The sequence below is a fragment of the Arachis hypogaea genome, chromosome 10, assembly GCF_003086295.3.
Source record: "Arachis hypogaea cultivar Tifrunner chromosome 10, arahy.Tifrunner.gnm2.J5K5, whole genome shotgun sequence".
Lineage (NCBI taxonomy): Eukaryota > Viridiplantae > Streptophyta > Magnoliopsida > Fabales > Fabaceae > Arachis > Arachis hypogaea.
Window position 1 is genome coordinate 7,264,597 of NC_092045.1, and position 7,499 is coordinate 7,272,095.

The window sequence follows — 7,499 nt, forward strand, 5'->3', positions numbered from 1 at the left end:
AGCCAACCACCTCTGAACACCTCCTTCACCACTGTCTGTCTCGCCTCCCCGTCCCACTCACCGCGCCATCACCGGGCACCACATCATTCTCTTTTCCCGATTTTTTTGTCTCGCATGGCGCCATCACCGCACTGCGCCGTCCCCCTATGCTGAACAACTGCGACTTTATCTTCTCTCATTTTCTTTGCCAACTGCCAACGTCGCTGCTCCATTGAGTCCATTCAACTCCTGCGCCGTCGCCATCCTGCATTGCTACTCCGCATCTTTGCTCTTCTCTTTGCTAGCGTCTCTCACCTCTCCGGCCATTTCTCTCTTACTCCTGGTAAGATTCACTATTCTCTCCTTTTTTGCTTGGATTTTGACATTTTACTTCATTAATTTGATTTCATGCTAATTAATAATTAGTTTCTGATCATGTAATTTTTCATATTTTAAAATTCTATTTTTTTCCAAGAATTTGATTTTGATTTTAATTTTTTGATGTGGGTGGCTATTGTTTTTTTTTTTAATGAATGCGGTTCTGATTTTGTTGGCTGTTCTATTTACAGATATATGATTTTATTTCCAATTTTTCACTATATCTCCCTTTCTACCATGCTGTGTTCATGCCATTCCTCCCGTGCAATACAAAAAACTCCTATGACCTTGTAGTGTGTGGTTTATCATTAATTAGAAGAGATCTTATTTTGTTTTTTTTTGTTTATCATTAATTAGTGATCTTTTATCCTTCTTTCTTTTTTGCCCTTTTTGCTTATTTATTATGTATTCTTTTGTATTTGATTTAATTTTTTTTCATTTTTTGATATTTTTTTGTATCTGAAGTTGAGCTAGAATCTAATTTAGTATTTTTTTTATTAAATCTTAATTTAGTGTTTTTGTATTAAATCTTGCTATTTATATACAGGATGGATAGTTTTAACTCAACTTCTATTAAAAATAATAATGAGACAAAACCAACACAAGGTGATGATGATCAAGCAATTGAAGTAAATCTTCAAAAAATAAAAGAGGAAGGACAAAAAGAAACACAAAAGGGAGGACAAGAAGTTAGTCAAAACGTGCAAAACAGTCCTAACAAAAAAAGATTAACCTCCAAGGCTTGGAAGGATTTTAGAAAGGAGCATGGGTACAGGAGATTTAGAAGTTTAGCCAATTATTTTTTTATTATGTCAAATTTTTATTTAATATATGGTATTCTTGTTTATGATGTATGTTAATATATTCATGTTTGTGTTGTATTTTAACAGAGAATATGGAGTTATTTGTTAGAAGTTGTATTTTGATTGAAAAATATATATTTGATGTTGAAGACTTTATTTTATGACTCTTTTTTAATTTAGAATGAAAGTTTTATTTTAAGATTTTGTTTTATAGACTATGATTTGTTATTTTATATTTCTGGACTTGTAAATTGTAATCTTAAATAAGATATGTACGCGTACTGTAATAATATTTTGTGTTTTTTTTTTCACTATAATTTTCATATAAATGTTCAATATAAAGAGATGAGAAATGGGATCCCGTAAAAAACACAAAAAATACAAAAAATGGAGATGGGAACAATTATTTTTCCACAACAGAGATCGAGGCAAAGACGTGGACAAAATCTGATGACAGAGACGGGAAGTTGAGAGGCATCCTCCCTCCCCCCCCCCGCCACCCCGCCTCATTAACATCCTTAACCATTACTGCGAGTCCGATCATCTTTTCTATCTCTATTTTTCCAAAAAGATAGAATTATAAAATGGAAATTTCTCATTCTCTACTAATCGTCGCTAATGACTCTTAAATATATAATTTTGATAAAATACCGACCAAACATATAATTCTGCTTATATGATCCAAAATGACGCAACAACCATTGTTTACAAATAAAACTAACCTCCTAAGTCCTATCTATCTAATCTAGTTTTATCTGCAAATGTTTGTCGGTCTTTTCGATGGCCAAGTACATATCATCATCATGCATGCTGATTTTTGTTTTATTATTGAAGTCCACCTTCATATCATTATCAATAAACTACAGTCACCAATATTATGAAAATTATTGGATTAACCAATTAATACACAAGTACTAATAACCAAAAGAGTTGCGATCATTTATGATAGTTTAATTCATAATGACAATTCCTTTGGATAGTGATGTATAACTTGCATTGTTCTTAGTCAAGATCCTATATATATATATGTATGTACAATTGTAAAAAACCGAAACCTCGATTCAATTAAAAAAAACATATCTTTGTCTTTTTAAATTAAATTAAACTATCATGAAGTGAGAGAAACCAAAAAGGCCATAGAATGTTTTCTTTGGTTCTGTGGCTGGCCTTTCTTTAATGTTCCTTTTATCGTTCAGGTAGGATATTTATATAAATCATATGATAATATTTGTTTTGAAGTATTGAGATAGGAAATGGGAGATCGGAATTTAGTATTATACTTATTGGTTTAGAGATTGGTATTAAAATTTTAGTATTTCAGTACCTCTAAAAAATGGGAATATAAGAGACTAAAATTTTTGGAGACGGGGACTGAAAACTAAATAATATTTTCTGATCAAAATATCTTCATTCTAATTAATTAATTTCAAGTTTACTCTTTGTGCAAATAAAATTAGGGCTACTTCTTCGCAGCTTCTCATTCGTTCATCTTCTCATCGCCAGGACCATTGCTATGTCATTGCCGTCGTAGCTCCAGCAAGCGAATCTAAGCTTGAGCAGGTCCTGAAAATTAGCATACAAAATTATCAATCTAATTATAATTAGGAATTATCTAATCATCTAGACCAAAAATACATCCCAAATTCGGTGATATGTGACAAACAAAAGAGGAAGGTAGAGACGAAGAGAAAGAGAGGAGAGCAGAGACACAGTTCCGAAGTGAAGAGCAGACCTAATAAGGAACGGCGGCGACAGTAACGAGGTAGATGTAGAGATGGGGAAGGACACCAAATAGATAACCCTGCGGAATAATACCTGGCAGCGCGATTGAGAAGCTTTGGAGACGCTGTGGTGCGCTAGTAGGCTCGACGAGAGAGTCTTTTATGCCGGCGTAAGCGGCGGTGCCAGCGAAGGGGATGATGGACAGCTTATGTCTTCGCTGCTCAGTTCTTCAAGCACAGGAGAGAAAGGGGGTGAAGCTTCGTGAAATTTGATATAGGTTGAGAAAGGAAATAGGTTGTATAACCTTAGGAGTATTTAAGTAATTTGTAACATTTTAGTCTTTACTTTTATTCAAATCAAACAGGATACTGAGACATAACTCAATCCTATACATTTTTACACCAAATACAATATCGAGACTCATTCCAATTTTTGCCTCCTAGTCTCTGTTTTTCAATCTCAGTCTCTTAGTCTTAGTCTCTCTTCCAAACACTATCTATGTGTGTATATTCATATGTATTCTACTATGCATTAGCTTAACTATTTTATGTGATTGTGTTGTTATTAGGTTGTATCACTTTATGGTCCTTCTAAATAGTTTTGATATATATATATATATAAACTACTAATAATACAGTCGAATTAAAAATAATTTTAAATTTTATTATCGACAAAAATATCCTCAAATTATTAATTATTTAAGGATATTTTTATCAATAACAAAATTTAAAGACATTAAAACATATCCTACAAGAACGTAAGTAGGAATGTTTCCTATGACTATATGACGAAGAGCCCTATAGTATAGTAGATGATACGTAACTGTAAGTACTTTTGTAAGCATTGAGACATACATGTCCTACTTTTGGTGACTAACGTGTTCTATAAGAAAAATGCTGAGAACTGTTAGATATATTGTTGGATTCAGGGTCGGATATTAACGGTGAGTTTATCGTCAAAATTAGCAATAAATTTGTCATTCTAAAATATTATCGTCGGAATTCATGTTCCGATAGTAACATCGATGGTAAAAATTGGAGGGAAAAAATTTTTGGCGTGCTAGCTATCGTCAGATTTACTGGCGAGTAAATCCGATGCTGAACCTTATTTAGTGAAACGCTAGGTTTTGAATACACGCACAATGTTACTGTCGGATTATTCTGCCAAAAAATTCGACGATAATCATGCCCTAAATTTGAACCGCGAACCCTCTGCCCCTTCATTTTGAAATTGGTTTCTCTCTCTACTCTCTCTCTCTCTCTCTCTCTCTCTCTCTCTCTCTCTCTCTTTCACCCCTCAGTCTCTCTCCAGCCCCCTGCCACCACTGCTGCCCTTCCCTGCCACCGTTGCTGCCCTGCCCTACCGCAACTCGAAAGACCGTCGTCGTCGCTGCTCAAAATGCCTCCTTTTCTGTCCTCTGTTCCTGCGGCTGTTGCCCTACCGCCATTGCTCAAACCATCCATTTTTGTTCCAGGTTTTATCCCTTCTCTCCTCTAATTAGATTGATTTCTTTTTAGTTGATTTTATGTGGTTAGGGATTTTTATTGAATTAGTTTTTATTGATTTTAGTTAGATTAATTTCTATTGTAAATTGTTTTTAGGTGGTTAGGTTAGGATAATTTAGTTAGATTGATAGGTTCTGATCTCTGCTCAATGTGTTTGGAATTATTATCTGAGATTTTTGATTCTTGTTGATGGGATTATTTGAATTGTCGTGAATCATTAATTCTGTGTTTTACTGTTAATTTAGCTAAAGAATTGTTACTGAATTTGTTTGAGCAATACTTAACTATTTTGATTATTCGCTAGTTGTTGTTGCTTTGTTATAAAATTACTATTTTAATGCATATTTTACTAATTCATATTGCTGCTGGAACTACTGATTTATACTAATTAATTACAGCATTTTTCCATATGCATTGCTAGTGATCTTTCATCATGTTATTTTGTGCTTTCTTGAGTTTGCATAGGATAATTCTTTTCATTGTTAGAATGCTTTGAAACTTAGAATGTTTTGAAAAAATTTTTACAAAGTTAGAATGCTTTGTTAGAATAAAATTAGAATGGTTTGAAAGTCTAATTTAATTATTCTGAAACTAAAATATTATGTAATTTTTTTCCTTTTTTTATTTACTAAACTAAACCACAATTCGAATTATTTGTTATTTCTTGAGTTTCTTTTTATGTTATTATTTGTTGGTGTTTATGTTATTAATATGTTATTAATATATTTAATGTACAAACATGACAATAGGGAGCAGAGGTAGGTCGAGTGGGACAAGTGGTCATGGTAGAGGGCAGGCTGCCACCGAATCCCCAAGGCTGCCCAGTCATCGCTCTCTACCCTTGCTACCTCGTCGACCCCTATGACATCATAGGCAGATCCATCAGACCAGCAATTTATCATAGGCCCAAACTCGAACTAGAAGCCTCCTTCTGCTACGCCCCCTGCAGATGCAGCGACCCTGTCGACAGAGCCTGCGGTGAGTAATACCTCTAATTCTCCTTAGCAGGATGACCTTCCACCACCTCCCATCATCTAACTATGAATTTGGCACGATGGCATGCTGTCGTGAGTTTATTTTTTTTAATATTAAGTTTGTTTATCTTTAGTTTGTTTATGTTAAGTTTGTTTATTTTATGTGATTATTACTGTGCGGTTTGTTCTTTGATAGGTTTGCACTGAACCCCAATGCTTGCACGCAGGAGATATCCGAGGTCATTAAGTCCATGTACAACCACCCATGGCCAACCTACACGCAGATCCCGGCTGAGACCAGAGAGCGCTGGTTTCAGAAGTGGGCGGTAAGAACCTCATTTGGTTAGAATTGATTTACTGTATTTTATTCCAACTAACTAATATTGGTGAATCACTTTGTGCAATTGAAATTCATATGGAATACGGAGCATAACCTCATGATCTAGAAAATCTACGACTACCGGACAGCCAAACATTTTCAACAGATGGTAAGCGATGTTCGTCAAGGAAAAGACCACTTGACCTCGTGGATCTGTCCAAACATCAAGCGTGACCTGAAGGCTCATTTTAGAGATAATGAGGGGTTCAAGCGTTGACGTCTGACGAACAATGCCAATAGGGCTTCGCCCAGGTCGTCAAGATATATCGGTGGTAGAGGAGAAAGAACAATGTCAATGGTGTTGTTATTTTACATAATTGTGTCGATATGAATGATATAGGAGAAAGAAAAAGGAAGGCACATTGGTAGAGGAGAGTTGTTTATCACTCATAAGAAAAAATGGCTCGTATATCCATCTCGATGCGCGTGTTGTTAGTGTAAGTAATATATGAAAATTTTAAACTTAGCTTACTGTATATATCGTGCTAATTTTAAATCATTCCTTTCCAATTTCTTGTATATTTGTAGGAAGCAATTGTGAACGTTGAGAGGCAGGATGAATCCTCTAAACACCTTTCACAAAATGATTCGCTCGCACAAGTTTTTTGAAAGAAGCACCCAGGATGAGTTCGTGCCCTAGGTGCTAGACCATGTCTCACCCAAATATTTGGTAACGCTACTGGACCACCGTCGGGTTCTGGTGAGCCAAATAAAGAGTATGAGGGGAGGATTGCAGAATTAACGGCTAAAATAAAAGAAGAGCAGGCGAAGAGACAATCGATAGAGAAGGTTTTGGGATATTTAATACAATAGCAAGGAGACAATTTGCTAGCTGATGTTGCTGCAGAGCTGGATTATTTGGACAGTATATTGACCTCGTCGCGCGCAAGGCCATCTTCATCTGTCAACCATGATCCATAACAAAAATAGTGACTTTCAATCAATGTTATTAGATACTATTGAATTTAAGTTGATTTAGTGCTTTATGATTATTTTTTTCAAATTATCGTTTCCCGACTTTTAGCGGTGGTTTGTTACCGTTGCAAAATTAATAGACCAAATTTCGAACCATAACGTCAGCGGGTAAAAACTGCTGCAACACCATTTTTATTACGCGGTGGTTATTCTAGTGGTTGGCTAAAAACCGCCGCTAACTGTTTACTCGCGGCCTATCTTTTAGCGCGTATTGAACCGCCGCAATATGTTTGGTGGCGGTTGAAAACCGCTACAATAATATGACCTTAGAACCGCCGCTAAATACCGATTGTGTTGTAAATAAAGATGGTTCCTTTGATTTTTATCACGAAACTATGTTTTTTTATTTTTATGTTGTATCGTGTTGTAAATATTGTTGTTTCAAAATTTTTTGTTATTTAAAAATTAATTTGAAACTGTTATTTTTTTATTTTTTACAGTAATTTGAGAACAGATATTATAATGCACAACTATATTGACCTTTAGAATTTAGAATAACATTTTGAAAGAGTTGTGTTGTAATTTTGCTATTTTTATTTGTATTTTGAATTATGATTAAATTTTGCGTCATAATCTTTTATTAGATTTAAAAGGCTAGTCCGTTAACTCACTATAAACTATGGTATAGAATCACATTTTAATTAAATAATTAAAAACAAAAATTTAAATTAATATAAAAATACGTTACGGATGCCTTACCATCAATAACGAAATTTAATTTAATTTTTTATTTTTAAAAAATTTTAAATACAATTGATTGGCCATCGGTAAAAAAAATTAATTT